Source organism: Heterodontus francisci, chromosome 41 (genome assembly GCF_036365525.1).
Source record: "Heterodontus francisci isolate sHetFra1 chromosome 41, sHetFra1.hap1, whole genome shotgun sequence".
NCBI lineage: Eukaryota > Metazoa > Chordata > Chondrichthyes > Heterodontiformes > Heterodontidae > Heterodontus > Heterodontus francisci.
This window is the reverse complement of record NC_090411.1, coordinates 9,853,580-9,870,344: the sequence shown is the minus strand read 5'-3', so window position 1 is coordinate 9,870,344 and position 16,765 is coordinate 9,853,580. Positions and strand designations below refer to the sequence as shown.

Below are 16,765 nucleotides of genomic sequence, written 5' to 3'. Positions count from 1 at the left end.
TGTTGCTTCCCATACCATTTGTCCTCGCTAGTCCCAGTCCTTCCCCTTCGGGATGTTCCTGCATACCCATCGTATGCGCAAGCAGTTTCACGTTGGTTGGGCTCAGAAACCCCTCCTGATTTTTCATGCAGGGTTTGTGCCGCTCGGGTGACATCGGGGGGGTCTTGTAGGCAGAGAGGATTGGGTTGTCCTCAGCTGCTTCCATCTGTTCCTCCTCGAAAACATCACAGCTCCCGGTCTCCCGGAGCTCAGGTGCGCCAGACGTGTCTTTGCTCCCGGTGTCGCAGAGCTGAAATGCGTTGGCCACTTCGTTACGTGTGGGGCATTGGGGTTGGGGCACGCTGGGCCCATCACAGCTTCCAGTGCCCGTGGGCTGGGATGCTTTATCATCCATCTCGGAGTTCTGCCGCCTCTTTTGAAGGGGCTGTCGTTCCAGCATTTCCCCGTCCAGTGAAGAGGAGTTGTTGCAGTCTGATTCAGAAGAGAGCCTCCTCTTGCCACTGGTTTGGGTGGTGGCTTTGGGATGTTTTTTCTTTGTGGTTTTCCTCTGGACCACTTGCCACTGACCTGTTTGTCCATCTGCTGCCTCCTCCTCCATTGATTCTGTCTGTGGAGGAGGGGTTTCCGGGCGCTGGGTAGGTGCTGGGTCGTTGGTTTCAGCCGCCTCCCCTTCCTTCTCAGGTTGAAGTTCCTCACTGCGGAGAAGGTTGCTGGTCTCCTTTCGAACAGCGGACGCCTTCGTCGAACCTTCTCCCGGCCTTTCCTTGGACCTTGCCGCCTGAGCATAGCTGAGGCAACGTTTGGGACAAGTCTTGTAGAGATGGCCTGCCGCACCGCACAAGTTGCAACACTTTGTCTGCTTACAGTCCTTGGTCTGATGGCCTTCCTCCTTGCAGTTCTTGCAAACAACCGTGCTGCAGTTGGCTGCCATGTGACCAGATTTGCCACAGGTGCGACAAACTCTGGGCTGCCCAGCGTAGACCAAGAAGCCTCGACTTCCCCCGATAGCGAAGCTGGAGGGAGGGTGGATGATGGCTCCACTGGGATTTACCTTCAAGGTCACCTTGACCTGCCGCTTGCTGGTCCAGATCCCAAAGGGGTCCTTGACATCAGTGCTGCTGCCGGCCACCTCGACGTACCTGGCGAGAAAGGTGAGTACATCCACCACCGGAACATGGGGGTTGTAGAGGTGAATCGTCACCACCCGGTCCCGTTGTGACGGAAGCGTGAAGAGCGGCTCCGCTGTGAGGATCGACAGTGGCGCCCGGTCCCCTTTCTCCTTGAACGCCTTCAGGAACTTGATGCATCCCGCCACGTTCCGGAACGTCACGTCGAAGTATCCACTGCTGGGGAAATCCTGCAGGCAGAAGACGTCCGTCGCTTGAAATCCGCAGCAATCTAAGAGAATTTTCTTGATGAAAAAGGTGCGATCGACCGGTGCATCTCCTTCCTTGTCCTTCACGACCACCCGAACGGTGTTGCGCACTCCCTGGCCCGAAGCTCGAAAATTGGTTATAGCCATTTTACTCAAAGCTTCCCCAGGATCAAAAGGCAATGATCATGGTCTCTTCTCAATCAAATAAGCACTGATAAGAACAAATACTACACTTGATCTTAGCCAAAAGGCCGAGAAGCGATGGCCCTAAAACTGCGTTTGCTGCGCGCGTCAGGCCCGGCGTGCGGCCTCTACGTCAAAGTAGCCGCCGGGTGGGCGAGCCTCGGGCGAAAGAGGCGACGGCGGGCGGTCTTTGAGCCAGAGCTCCTTTTGTTGCCGGGCCTTGCAAGCAGAAAGGAAAGCACGCGTGCATGCCACGCGCAGCCATTCCTCGCGCTTCTGCGCGAGGCATTGCGCAGGAACAAAGACAACCGCGCGCGCTGGGCAGCAAAGGGCGGCCTGCAACTGCGGGGCAATCCAGCAGGGGGCAGCGTAGCACCCAGGGAAAACTGCAGCAAAGTCAGCCGAGCAGCAGCGCCGTCACTATTGCGAATTCTATTTTTCAGCAGGGGTCTCGCCCCCATGGAGGGGGGAAGCTGCACCGCTCCTGGAAACACTGCAATACCAGGTGGATGCATGGAGTGGACGGGGCAAGCCCCTGTTCCATCTCCCTGTCCAAAAATCAATTTAATATTTGGTCCCCAGATAGGGGACGTATCAGATATTAAACTGATAAGAACAGATTATTTATTTTATTTCCAAAATATACTTTATTCATAAAAATCTGTAAAAATTACATTGCCAAACAGTTTCCAAACAGCACCAAAAAATACAAACATTGCAAGGGAGATCAGTTTCCTTCAATACTGTCATGAGTTTCTTCCCAACCCTTCCGTTTCTCAATTGTCATGTCAATTACAGTTTTACATTTACAGCAATTCAGAATATTAACGATACAGTTCGAGGGGTTTCCCATGGTTCCAGCCCCTCAGTCTAGCTTGGTGGGGGAACCTTACACTGTGGTCTTTCCCCATTGAGCCTTTGCTGCGGCTGCCCCAAGCTTTAGTGCGTCCCTCAGCACGTAGTCCTGGACCTTGGAATGTGCCAGTCTGCAACATTCGGTGGTGGACAACTCTTTGCGCTGGAAGACCAGCAAGTTTCGGGCAGACCAAAGGGCGTCTTTCACCGAATTGATAGTCCTCCAGCAGCAGTTGATGTTTGTCTCGGTGTGCGTCCCTGGGAACAGCCCGTAGAGCACAGACTCCTGTGTTACAGAGCTGCTTGGGATGAACCTTGACAAAAACCACTGCATCTCTTTCCACACCTGCTTTGCAAAGGCACATTCCAGGAGGAGGTGGGCGACCGTCTCTTCCCCACCACAGCCAACGCGGGGGCACTGTGCGGAGGGGGCGAGACTTCGGGTGTGCATGAAGGATCTGACGGGGAGGGCCCTTCTCACCACCAGCCAAGCTACGTCTTGGTGCTTGTTTGAAAGTTCTGGTGATGAGGCATTCCGCCAAATGACTTTGACGGTCTGCTCGGGGAACCATCCGACAGGATCCACCGTTTCCTTTTCCCGTAGGGCCTTGAGGACATTCCGTGCAGACCACTGCCTGATGGACCGGTGGTCAAAGGTGTTTTTCCGCAGAAACTGCTCCACGAAGGATAGGTGGTACGGCGCCGCCCAACTGCACGGAGCGTTCCGCGGCAATGTGACCAGGCCCATCCTTCGCAACACCGGGGACAGATAGAACCTCAGCACGTAGTGACACTTGGAGTTTGCGTACTGGGGATCGACACATAGCTTGATGCAGCCGCACACGAAGGTGGTCATCAGGATGAGGGCCACGTTGGGTACATTTTTCCCGCCCTTGTCCAGAGATTTGAACATCGTGTCCCTCCGGACCCGGTCCATTTTAGATCCCCAGACGAAGCGGAAAATGGCTCGGGTGACTGCCACGGCGCAGGAGTGGGGTATGGGCCAGACCTGCGCCACGTAGAGCAACAACGTGAGCGCCTCGCACCTGATGACCAGGTTCTTACCCACAATGGAGAGAGACCGCTGCCCCCACATGCCCAACTTTTGTCGTACCTTGGCTACTCGCTCCTCCCATGTTTTGGTGCACGCCCCGGCCCTTCCGAACCATATCCCCAGCACCTTCAGGTAATCTGACCTGACGGTGAAGGGGACAAAGGATCGGTCAGCCCAGTTCCCAAAGAACATGGCCTCGCTCTTGCCGTGGTTAACTTTGGCTCCCGAGGCCAGTTCGAACTGGTCGCAGATGCTCATCAGTCTGCGCACGGACAGCGGATCCGAGCAGAAGACGGCGACGTCATCCATGTACAGGGAGGTTTTGACCTGAGTGCCTCCGCTGCCTGGGATTGTCACCCCTCTTATGCTCGCATCCTTCCTAATAGACTCAGCAAAGGGTTCAATACAGCAAACAAACAAGACCGGGGAAAGAGGACAGCCCTGTCTGACTCCAGATTTGATCGGGAAACTTTCAGATTCCCACCCGTTGATTGACACTGCGCTACTGATGTTTGTGTAGAGCAGTTGGATCCAATTGCAGATTCCCTCCCCAAACCCCATTTTGGAAAGCACGTCCATCATGTAGGTGTGCGATATCCTGTCAAAAGCCTTCTCCTGGTCCAGGCTGATGAGGCAGGTGTCCACCCTCCTGTCCCGTACGTAGGCGATCGTATCCCTGAGTAGCGCGAGACTATCAGAGATCTTCCTGCCGGGTACAGTACAGGTCTGATCGGGGTGAATCACCAACTCCAGAGCAGACTTGACTCGACTGGCTATGACTTTGGACAGAATCTTGTAATCAACATTAAGCAGTGAGATGGGCCGCCAATTTCTGATTTCTGCCCTCTCCCCCTTCTGCTTGTAAATGAGGGTGATGATGCCTTTTCTCATGGTCTCTGACATGCTGCCGGCCAGGAGCATACTCTCGTATACTTCCAGCAGGTCCGGGCCGACCCAGTCCCACAGGGCCGAGTACAACTCGACCGGTAAGCCGTCGCTCCCGGGAGTTTTACTCGCCTCGAAAGACTCGACGGCCTTTGTCAGCTCGTCCAGAGTTAGCGGCTTGTCCAGTCCCTCCCTCCTGCTGTCATCTAAGACCTCTGTGATAGATGACAGGAAGGACTGGGAGGCTCTGCTGTCTGTGGGCTTCGCGTCATACAGCCCAGCATAAAAGGATTTGCTGATCCTTAGTATGTCGGACTGCGAAGACGTTACCGAGCCATCTTCTTCCTTCAGGCTGCTGATAACAGAGCTCTCTCTGTGTACCTTTTGGAAGAAGTAACGCGAGCACGTCTCATCCTGCTCGATGGAGCGGACTCTGGACCGGAAGATGATCTTGGAGGCCTCCTTGGCAAAGAGCGAGGCCTGCTGGCTCTTCACCTCTTGGAGGTCCTCCTTGACCTCGACCCCCATTGACTGCAACCGGAGTAGATTTTGCATAATTTTCTGGAGTCGGGACAGTTCCCTCTGTCTCTCTCTCGCCTTCTGAACACCTTTGTGGATGAAGAACCTCTTGATGTTCTCCTTAATCGCTTCCCACCAGTGAACTGGAGACTCAAAGAGGGGTTTCACGGTCCTCCAACCATTGTAATCCCTTTTGAGTTCCTCAACGTTCTCTGGGGTCAGCAGTGTCGCATTGAGCTTCCACGTCCCTCTGCCAACCCGCTGGTCGTCCTGTAAGTGACAGTCGGCCAGTAAGAGGCAGTGGTCGGAGAAGAACACCGGCTTGACGTCGGTGGATCCGACCGTGACAGCACGGGACACAAACAGGAAGTCAATCCTGGAACGGGCAGACCCGTCCGATCTTGACCATGTGTATCTGCGCTGCGCTCCGTCTGCAGGTTTGCTGAAGACGTCGTGCAGTTTGGCATCCTTAACTGTTTCTACTAGGAATCTGGACGTAGCGTCCAGTTTGCTGTCGTCACTGCCGGATCGTCCAGCCGCATCGATGATGCAGTTGAAGTCACCGCCTAGGATGACCGGCCTGGACGTCGCCAGCAGCAGTGGGAGCTGCTGGAAGACGGTCAGTCGCTCGCTGCGTTGTACCGGGGCGTACACGTTGATCAACCGGAGCGGAGCGTTGTTGTACATCACGTCTGCTACGAGGAGGCGGCCGCCCACCACCTCCTTAACTTCGGAGATGGTGAAGTTACCTCCCCGCAGCAGAATACCCAGGCCGGAGGAACGGCAGTCATTACCCCCCGACCAGATCGATGGCCCGTGGGACCACCATCGCGACCACTGCCTGTAGGTGCTGAGGTGTGGTATTCCACACTCCTGCAGAAACAGTAGGTCAGCTTTGACCTTGGCAAGGTAATCCAAGGTTGAAACACATCGCGTAGTAGATTTAATGCTACGCACATTAATGGAAGCAATTCTTACACCCATTTTTTACTAAAAATTAGTTGTTGCTTCCCATACCATTTGTCCTCGCTAGTCCCAGTCCTTCCCCTTCGGGATGTTCCTGCATACCCATCGTATGCGCAAGCAGTTTCACGTTGGTTGGGCTCAGAAACCCCTCCTGATTTTTCATGCAGGGTTTGTGCCGCTCGGGTGACATCGGGGGGGTCTTGTAGGCAGAGAGGATTGGGTTGTCCTCAGCTGCTTCCATCTGTTCCTCCTCGAAAACATCACAGCTCCCGGTCTCCCGGAGCTCAGGTGCGCCAGACGTGTCTTTGCTCCCGGTGTCGCAGAGCTGAAATGCGTTGGCCACTTCGTTACGTGTGGGGCATTGGGGTTGGGGCACGCTGGGCCCATCACAGCTTCCAGTGCCCGTGGGCTGGGATGCTTTATCATCCATCTCGGAGTTCTGCCGCCTCTTTTGAAGGGGCTGTCGTTCCAGCATTTCCCCGTCCAGTGAAGAGGAGTTGTTGCAGTCTGATTCAGAAGAGAGCCTCCTCTTGCCACTGGTTTGGGTGGTGGCTTTGGGATGTTTTTTCTTTGTGGTTTTCCTCTGGACCACTTGCCACTGACCTGTTTGTCCATCTGCTGCCTCCTCCTCCATTGATTCTGTCTGTGGAGGAGGGGTTTCCGGGCGCTGGGTAGGTGCTGGGTCGTTGGTTTCAGCCGCCTCCCCTTCCTTCTCAGGTTGAAGTTCCTCACTGCGGAGAAGGTTGCTGGTCTCCTTTCGAACAGCGGACGCCTTCGTCGAACCTTCTCCCGGCCTTTCCTTGGACCTTGCCGCCTGAGCATAGCTGAGGCAACGTTTGGGACAAGTCTTGTAGAGATGGCCTGCCGCACCGCACAAGTTGCAACACTTTGTCTGCTTACAGTCCTTGGTCTGATGGCCTTCCTCCTTGCAGTTCTTGCAAACAACCGTGCTGCAGTTGGCTGCCATGTGACCAGATTTGCCACAGGTGCGACAAACTCTGGGCTGCCCAGCGTAGACCAAGAAGCCTCGACTTCCCCCGATAGCGAAGCTGGAGGGAGGGTGGATGATGGCTCCACTGGGATCTACCTTCAAGGTCACCTTGACCTGCCGCTTGCTGGTCCAGATCCCAAAGGGGTCCTTGACATCAGTGCTGCTGCCGGCCACCTCGACGTACCTGGCGAGAAAGGTGAGTACATCCACCACCGGAACATGGGGGTTGTAGAGGTGAATCGTCACCACCCGGTCCCGTTGTGACGGAAGCGTGAAGAGCGGCTCCGCTGTGAGGATCGACAGTGGCGCCCGGTCCCCTTTCTCCTTGAACGCCTTCAGGAACTTGATGCATCCCGCCACGTTCCGGAACGTCACGTCGAAGTATCCACTGCTGGGGAAATCCTGCAGGCAGAAGACGTCCGTCGCTTGAAATCCGCAGCAATCTAAGAGAATTTTCTTGATGAAAAAGGTGCGATCGACCGGTGCATCTCCTTCCTTGTCCTTCACGACCACCCGAACGGTGTTGCGCACTCCCTGGCCCGAAGCTCGAAAATTGGTTATAGCCATTTTACTCAAAGCTTCCCCAGGATCAAAAGGCAATGATCATGGTCTCTTCTCAATCAAATAAGCACTGATAAGAACAGATTTTTTTTTATTTCCAAAATATACTTTATTCATAAAAATCTGTAAAAATTACATTGCCAAACAGTTTCCAAACAGCACCAAAAAATACAAACATTGCAAGGGAGATCAGTTTCCTTCAATACTGTCATGAGTTTCTTCCCAACCCTTCCGTTTCTCAATTGTCATGTCAATTACAGTTTTACATTTACAGCAATTCAGAATATTAACGATACAGTTCGAGGGGTTTCCCATGGATCCAGCCCCTCAGTCTAGCTTGGTGGGGGAACCTTACACTGTGGTCTTTCCCCATTGAGCCTTTGCTGCGGCTGCCCCAAGCTTTAGTGCGTCCCTCAGCACGTAGTCCTGGACCTTGGAATGTGCCAGTCTGCAACATTCGGTGGTGGACAACTCTTTGCGCTGGAAGACCAGCAAGTTTCGGGCAGACCAAAGGGCGTCTTTCACCGAATTGATAGTCCTCCAGCAGCAGTTGATGTTTGTCTCGGTGTGCGTCCCTGGGAACAGCCCGTAGAGCACAGACTCCTGTGTTACAGAGCTGCTTGGGATGAACCTTGACAAAAACCACTGCATCTCTTTCCACACCTGCTTTGCAAAGGCACATTCCAGGAGGAGGTGGGCGACCGTCTCTTCCCCACCACAGCCAACGCGGGGGCACTGTGCGGAGGGGGCGAGACTTCGGGTGTGCATGAAGGATCTGACGGGGAGGGCCCTTCTCACCACCAGCCAAGCTACGTCTTGGTGCTTGTTTGAAAGTTCTGGTGATGAGGCATTCCGCCAAATGACTTTGACGGTCTGCTCGGGGAACCATCCGACAGGATCCACCGTTTCCTTTTCCCGTAGGGCCTTGAGGACATTCCGTGCAGACCACTGCCTGATGGACCGGTGGTCAAAGGTGTTTTTCCGCAGAAACTGCTCCACGAAGGATAGGTGGTACGGCGCCGCCCAACTGCACGGAGCGTTCCGCGGCAATGTGACCAGGCCCATCCTTCGCAACACCGGGGACAGATAGAACCTCAGCACGTAGTGACACTTGGAGTTTGCGTACTGGGGATCGACACATAGCTTGATGCAGCCGCACACGAAGGTGGTCATCAGGATGAGGGCCACGTTGGGTACATTTTTCCCGCCCTTGTCCAGAGATTTGAACATCGTGTCCCTCCGGACCCGGTCCATTTTAGATCCCCAGACGAAGCGGAAAATGGCTCGGGTGACTGCCACGGCGCAGGAGTGGGGTATGGGCCAGACCTGCGCCACGTAGAGCAACAACGTGAGCGCCTCGCACCTGATGACCAGGTTCTTACCCACAATGGAGAGAGACCGCTGCCCCCACATGCCCAACTTTTGTCGTACCTTGGCTACTCGCTCCTTCCATGTTTTGGTGCACGCCCCGGCACTTCCGAACCAAATCCCCAGCACCTTCAGGTAATCTGACCTGACGGTGAAGGGGACAAAGGATCGGTCAGCCCAGTTCCCAAAGAACATGGCCTCGCTCTTGCCGTGGTTAACTTTGGCTCCCGAGGCCAGTTCGAACTGGTCGCAGATGCTCATCAGTCTGCGCACGGACAGCGGATCCGAGCAGAAGACGGCGACGTCATCCATGTACAGGGAGGTTTTGACCTGAGTGCCTCCGCTGCCTGGGATTGTCACCCCTCTTATGCTCACATCCTTCCTAATAGACTCAGCAAAGGGTTCAATACAGCAAACAAACAAGACCGGGGAAAGAGGACAGCCCTGTCTGACTCCAGATTTGATCGGGAAACTTTCAGATTCCCACCCGTTGATTGAGACTGCGCTACTGATGTTTGTGTAGAGCAGTTGGATCCAATTGCAGATTCCCTCCCCAAACCCCATTTTGGAAAGCACGTCCATCATGTAGGTGTGCGATATCCTGTCAAAAGCCTTCTCCTGGTCCAGGCTGATGAGGCAGGTGTCCACCCTCCTGTCCCGTACGTAGGCGATCGTATCCCTGAGTAGCGCGAGGCTATCAGAGATCTTCCTGCCGGGTACAGTACAGGTCTGATCGGGGTGAATCACCAGCTCCAGAGCAGACTTGACTCGACTGGCTATGACTTTGGACAGAATCTTGTAATCAACATTAAGCAGTGAGATGGGCCGCCAATTTCTGATTTCTACCCTCTCCCCCTTCTGCTTGTAAATGAGGGTGATGATGCCTTTTCTCATGGATTCTGACATGCTACCGGCCAGGAGCATACTCTCGTATACTTCCAGCAGGTCCGGGCCGACCCAGTCCCACAGGGCCGAGTACAACTCGACCGGTAAGCCGTCGCTCCCGGGAGTTTTACTCGCCTCGAAAGACTCGACGGCCTTTGTCAGCTCGTCCAGAGTTAGCGGCTTGTCCAGTCCCTCCCTCCTGCTGTCATCTAAGACCTCTGTGATAGATGACAGGAAGGACTGGGAGGCTCTGCTGTCTGTGGGCTTCGCGTCATACAGCCCAGCATAAAAGGATTTGCTGATCCTTAGTATGTCGGACTGCGAAGACGTTACCGAGCCATCTTCTTCCTTCAGGCTGCTGATAACAGAGCTCTCTCTGTGTACCTTTTGGAAGAAGTAACGCGAGCACGTCTCATCCTGCTCGATGGAGCGGACTCTGGACCGGAAGATGATCTTGGAGGCCTCCTTGGCAAAGAGCGAGGCCTGCTGGCTCTTCACCTCTTGGAGGTCCTCCTTGACCTCGACCCCCATTGACTGCAACCGGAGTAGATTTTGCATAATTTTCTGGAGTCGGGACAGTTCCCTCTGTCTCTCTCTCGCCTTCTGAACACCTTTGTGGATGAAGAACCTCTTGATGTTCTCCTTAATCGCTTCCCACCAGTGAACTGGAGACTCAAAGAGGGGTTTCACGGTCCTCCAACCATTGTAATCCCTTTTGAGTTCCTCAACGTTCTCTGGGGTCAGCAGTGTCGCATTGAGCTTCCACGTCCCTCTGCCAACCCGCTGGTCGTCCTGTAAGTGACAGTCGGCCAGTAAGAGGCAGTGGTCGGAGAAGAACACCGGCTTGACGTCGGTGGATCCGACCGTGACAGCACGGGAAACAAACAGGAAGTCAATCATGGAACGGGCAGACCCGTCCGATCTTGACCATGTGTATCTGCGCTGCGCTCCGTCTGCAGGTTTGCTGAAGACGTCGTGCAGTTTGGCATCGTTAACTGTTTCTATGAGGAATCTGGACGTAGCGTCCAGTTTTCTGTCGTCACTGCCGGATCGTCCAGCCGCATCGATGATGCAGTTGAAGTCACCGCCTAGGATGACCGGCCTGGACGTCGCCAGCAGCAGTGGGAGCTGCTGGAAGACGGTCAGCCGCTCGCTGCGTTGTACCGGGGCGTACACGTTGATCAACCGGAGCGGAGCGTTGTTGTACATCACGTCTGCTACGAGGAGGCGGCCGCCCACCACCTCCTTAACTTCGGAGATGGTGAAGTTACCTCCCCGCAGCAGAATACCCAGGCTGGAGGAACGGCAGTCATTACCCCCCGACCAGATCGATGGCCCGTGGGACCACCATCGCGACCACTGCCTGTAGGTGCTGAGGTGTGGTATTCCACACTCCTGCAGAAACAGTAGGTCAGCTTTGACCTTGGCAAGGTAATCCAAGGTTGAAACACATCGCGTAGTCGATTTAATGCTACGCACATTAATGGAAGCAATTCTTACACCCATTTTTAACTAAAAATTAGTTGTTGCTTCCCATACCATTTGTCCTCGCTAGTCCCAGTCCTTCCCCTTCGGGATGTTCCTGCATACCCATCGTATGCGCAAGCAGTTTCACGTTGGTTGGGCTCAGAAACCCCTCCTGATTTTTCCTGCAGGGTTTGTGCCGCTCGGGTGACATCGGGGGGGTCTTGTAGGCAGAGAGGATTGGGTTGTCCTCAGCTGCTTCCATCTGTTCCTCCTCGAAAACATCACAGCTCCCGGTCTCCCGGAGCTCAGGTGCGCCAGACGTGTCTTTGCTCCCGGTGTCCCGGAGCTGAGATGCGTTGGCCACGTCGTTACGTGTGGGGAATTGGGGTTGGGGCACGCCGGGCCCATCACAGCTTCCAGTGCCCGGGGGCTGGGATGCTTGATCATCCATCTCGGAGTTCTGCCGCCTCTTTTGAAGGGGCTGTCGTTCCAGCATTTCCCCGTCCAGTGAAGAGGAGTTGTTGCAGTCTGATTCAGAAGAAAGCCTCCTCTTGCCACTGGTTTGGGTGGTGGCTTTGGGATGTTTTTTCTTTGTGGTTTTCCTCTGGACCACTTGCCACTGACCTGTTTGTCCATCTGCTGCCTCCTCCTCCATTGATTCTGTCTGTGGAGGAGGGGTTTCCGGGCGCTGGGTAGGTGCTGGGTCGTTGGTTTCAGCCGCCTCCCCTTCCTTCTCAGGTTGAAGTTCCTCACTGCGGAGAAGGTTGCTGGTCTCCTTTCGAACAGCGGACGCCTTCGTCGAACCTTCGCCCTGCCATTCCTTGGACCTTGCCGCCTGAGCATAGCTGAGACAACGTTTGGGGCAGGTCTTGTAGAGATGGCCTGCCGCACCGCACAAGTTGCAACACTTAGTCTGCTTACAGTCCTTGGTCTGATGGCCTTCCTCCTTGCAGTTCTTGCAAACAACCGTGCTGCAGTTGGCTGCCATGTGACCAGATTTGCCACAGGTGCGACAAACTCTGGGCTGCCCAGCGTAGACCAAGAAGCCTCGACTTCCCCCGATAGCGAAGCTGGAGGGAGGGTGGATGATGGCTCCACTGGGATCTACCTTCAAGGTCACCTTGACCTGCCGCTTGCTGGTCCAGATCCCAAAGGGGTCCTTGACATCAGTGCTGCTGCCGGCCACCTCGACGTACCTGGCGAGAAAGGTGAGTACATCCACCACTGGAACATGGGGGTTGTAGAGGTGAATCGTCACCACCCGGTCCCGTTGTGACGGAAGCGTGAAGAGCGGCTCCGCTGTGAGGATCGACAGTGGAGCCCGGTCCCCTTTCTCCTTGAACGCCTTCAGGAACTTGATGCATCCCGCCACGTTCCGGAACGTCACGTCGAAGTATCCACTGCTGGGGAAATCCTGCAGGCAGAAGACATCCGTCGCTTGAAATCCGCAGCAATCGAAGAGAATTTTCTTGATGAAGAAGGTGCGATCGACCGGTGCATCTCCTTCCTTGTCCTTCACGACCACCCGAACGGTGTTGCGCACTCCCTGGCCCGAAGCTCGAAAATTGGTTATAGCCATTTTACTCAAAGCTTCCCCAGGATCAAAAGGCAATGATCATGGTCTCTTCTCAATCAAATAAGCACTGATAAGAACAGATACTACACTTGATCTTAGCCAAAAGGCCGAGAAGCGATGGCCGTAAAACTGCGTTTGCTGCGCGCGTCAGGCCCGGCGTGCGGCCTCTACGTCAAAGTAGCCGCCGGGTGGGCGAGCCTCGGGCGAAAGAGGCGACGGCGGGCGGTCTTTGAGCCAGAGCTCCTTTTGTTGCCGGGCCTTGCAAGCAGAAAGGAAAGCACGCGTGCATGCCACGCGCAGCCATTCCTTGCGCTTCTGCGCGAGGCATTGCGCAGGAATAAAGACAACCGCGCGCGCTGGGCAGCAAAGGGCGGCCTGCAACTGCGGGGCAACCCAACAGGGGGCAGCGTAGCGCCCACGGAAAACTGCAGCAAAGTCAGCAGCGCCGTCACTATTGCGAATTCTATTTTTCAGCAGGGGTCTCGCCCCCATGGAGGGGGGAAGCTGCACCGCTCCTGGAAACACTGCAATACCAGGTGGATGCATGGAGTGGACGGGGCAAGCCCCTGCTCCATCTCCCTGTCCCAAAAATCAATTTAATATTTGGTCCCCAGATAGGGGACGTATCAGATATTAAACTGATAAGAACAGATTTTTTTTTTTTTTTTTCCCAAAATATACTTTATTCATAAAAATCTGTAAAAATTACATTGCCAACCAGTTTCCAAACAGCACGAAAAAATACAAACATTGCAAAAGAGATCAGTTTCTTTCAATAATGTCATGAGTTTCTTCCCAACCCTTCCGTTTCACAATTGTCATGTCAATTACAGTTTTACATTTACAGCAATTGAGAATATTAACGATACAGTTCGAGGGGCTTCCCATGGTTCCAGCCCCTCAGTCCAGCTTGGTGGGGGAACCTTACACTGTGGTCTTTCCCAATTGAGCCTTTGCTGCGGCTGCCCCAAGCTTTAGTGCGTCCCTCAGCACGTAGTCCTGGACCTTGGAATGTGCCAGTCTGCAACATTCGGTGGTGGACAACTCTTTGCGCTGGAAGACCAGCAAGTTTCGGGCAGACCAAAGGGCGTCTTTCACCGAATTGATAGCCCTCCAGCAGCAGTTGATGTTTGTCTCGGTGTGCGTCCCTGGGAACAGCCCGTAGAGCACAGACTCCTGTGTTACAGAGCTGCTTGGGATGAACCTTGACAAAAACCACTGCATCTCTTTCCACACCTGCTTTGCAAAGGCACATTCCAGGAGGAGGTGGGCGACCGTCTCTTCCCCACCACAGCCAACGCGGGGGCACTGTGCGGAGGGGGCGAGACTTCGGGTGTGCATGAAGGATCTGACGGGGAGGGCCCTTCTCACCACCAGCCAAGCTACGTCTTGGTGCTTGTTTGAAAGTTCTGGTGATGAGGCATTCCGCCAAATGACTTTGACGGTCTGCTCGGGGAACCATCCGACAGGATCCACCGTTTCCTTTTCCCGTAGGGCCTTGAGGACATTCCGTGCAGACCACTGCCTGATGGACCGGTGGTCAAATGTGTTTTTCCGCAGAAACTGCTCCACGAAGGATAGGTGGTACGGCGCCGCCCAACTGCACGGAGCGTTCCGCGGCAATGTGACCAGGCCCATCCTTCGCAACACCGGGGACAGATAGAACCTCAGCACGTAGTGACACTTGGAGTTTGCGTACTGGGGATCGACACATAGCTTGATGCAGCCGCACACGAAGGTGGTCATCAGGATGAGGGCCACGTTGGGTACATTTTTCCCGCCCATGTCCAGAGATTTGAACATCGTGTCCCTCCGGACCCGGTCCATTTTAGATCCCCAGACGAAGCGGAAAATGGCTCGGGTGACTGCCACGGCGCAGGAGTGGGGTATGGGCCAGACCTGCGCCACGTAGAGCAACAACGTGAGCGCCTCGCACCTGATGACCAGGTTCTTACCCACAATGGAGAGAGATCGCTGCCCCCACATGCCCAACTTTTGTCGTACCTTGGCTACTCGCTCCTCCCATGTTTTGGTGCACGCCCCGGCCCTTCCGAACCATATCCCCAGCACCTTCAGGTAATCTGACCTGACGGTGAAGGGGACAAAGGATCGGTCAGCCCAGTTCCCAAAGAACATGGCCTCGCTCTTGCCGTGGTTAACTTTGGCTCCCGAGGCCAGTTCGAACTGGTCGCAGATGCTCATCAGTCTGCGCACGGACAGCGGATCCGAGCAGAAGACGGCGACGTCATCCATGTACAGGGAGGTTTTGACCTGAGTGCCTCCGCTGCCTGGGATTGTCACCCCTCTTATGCTCGCATCCTTCCTAATAGACTCAGCAAAGGGTTCAATACAGCAAACAAACAAGACCGGGGACAGAGGACAGCCCTGTCTGACTCCAGATTTGATCGGGAAACTTTCAGATTCCCACCCGTTGATTGACACTGCGCTACTGATGTTTGTGTAGAGCAGTTGGATCCAATTGCAGATTCCCTCCCCAAACCCCATTTTGGAAAGCACGTCCATCATGTAGGTGTGCGATATCCTGTCAAAAGCCTTCTCCTGGTCCAGGCTGATGAGGCAGGTGTCCACCCTCCTGTCCCGTACGTAGGCGATCGTATCCCTGAGTAGCGCGAGACTATCAGAGATCTTCCTGCCGGGTACAGTACAGGTCTGATCGGGGTGAATCACCAACTCCAGAGCAGACTTGACTCGACTGGCTATGACTTTGGACAGAATCTTGTAATCAACATTAAGCAGTGAGATGGGCCGCCAATTTCTGATTTCTGCCCTCTCCCCCTTCTGCTTGTAAATGAGGGTGATGATGCCTTTTCTCATGGTCTCTGACATGCTGCCGGCCAGGAGCATACTCTCGTATACTTCCAGCAGGTCCGGGCCGACCCAGTCCCACAGGGCCGAGTACAACTCGACCGGTAAGCTGTCGCTCCCGGGAGTTTTACTCGCCTCGAAAGACTCGACGGCCTTTGTCAGCTCGTCCAGAGTTAGCGGCTTGTCCAGTCCCTCCCTCCTGCTGTCATCTAAGACCTCTGTGATAGATGACAGGAAGGACTGGGAGGCTCTGCTGTCTGTGGGCTTCGCGTCATACAGCCCAGCATAAAAGGATTTGCTGATCCTTAGTATGTCGGACTGCGAAGACGTTACCGAGCCATCTTCTTCCTTCAGGCTGCTGATAACAGAGCTCTCTCTGTGTACCTTTTGGAAGAAGTAACGCGAGCACGTCTCATCCTGCTCGATGGAGCGGACTCTGGACCGGAAGATGATCTTGGAGGCCTCCTTGGCAAAGAGCGAGGCCTGCTGGCTCTTCACCTCTTGGAGGTCCTCCTTGACCTCGACCCCCATTGACTGCAACCGGAGTAGATTTTGCATAATTTTCTGGAGTCGGGACAGTTCCCTCTGTCTCTCTCTCGCCTTCTGAACACCTTTGTGGATGAAGAACCTCTTGATGTTCTCCTTAATCGCTTCCCACCAGTGAACTGGAGACTCAAAGAGGGGTTTCACGGTCCTCCAACCATTGTAATCCCTTTTGAGTTCCTCAACGTTCTCTGGGGTCAGCAGTGTCGCATTGAGCTTCCACGTCCCTCTGCCAACCCGCTGGTCGTCCTGTAAGTGACAGTCGGCCAGTAAGAGGCAGTGGTCGGAGAAGAACACCGGCTTGACGTCGGTGGATCCGACCGTGACAGCACGGGACACAAACAGGAAGTCAATCCTGGAACGGGCAGACCCGTCCGATCTTGACCATGTGTATCTGCGCTGCGCTCCGTCTGCAGGTTTGCTGAAGACGTCGTGCAGTTTGGCATCCTTAACTGTTTCTACTAGGAATCTGGACGTAGCGTCCAGTTTGCTGTCGTCACTGCCGGATCGTCCAGCCGCATCGATGATGCAGTTGAAGTCACCGCCTAGGATGACCGGCCTGGACGTCGCCAGCAGCAGTGGGAGCTGCTGGAAGACGGTCAGTCGCTCGCTGCGTTGTACCGGGGCGTACACGTTGATCAACCGGAGCGGAGCGTTGTTGTACATCACGTCTGCTACGAGGAGGCGGCCGCCCACCACCTCCTTAACTTC

General features: G+C 54.7%; 4 pseudogenes; all 4 read right to left on the bottom strand.

Moving 5' to 3' along the window:
- Positions 1-1,529: 1,529 nt before the first annotated feature.
- Positions 1,530-1,638, bottom strand: LOC137354751 (U2 spliceosomal RNA; annotated as a pseudogene).
- Positions 1,639-2,026: 388 nt separating this feature from the next.
- LOC137354254 (U2 spliceosomal RNA) lies at positions 2,027-2,202 on the bottom strand (annotated as a pseudogene).
- A 10,493-nt stretch (positions 2,203-12,695) lies between these two features.
- On the bottom strand, positions 12,696-12,804 carry LOC137354644 (U2 spliceosomal RNA; annotated as a pseudogene).
- Positions 12,805-13,184: 380 nt separating this feature from the next.
- LOC137354325 (U2 spliceosomal RNA) lies at positions 13,185-13,364 on the bottom strand (annotated as a pseudogene).
- Between the last annotated feature and the right edge of the window lie 3,401 nt (positions 13,365-16,765).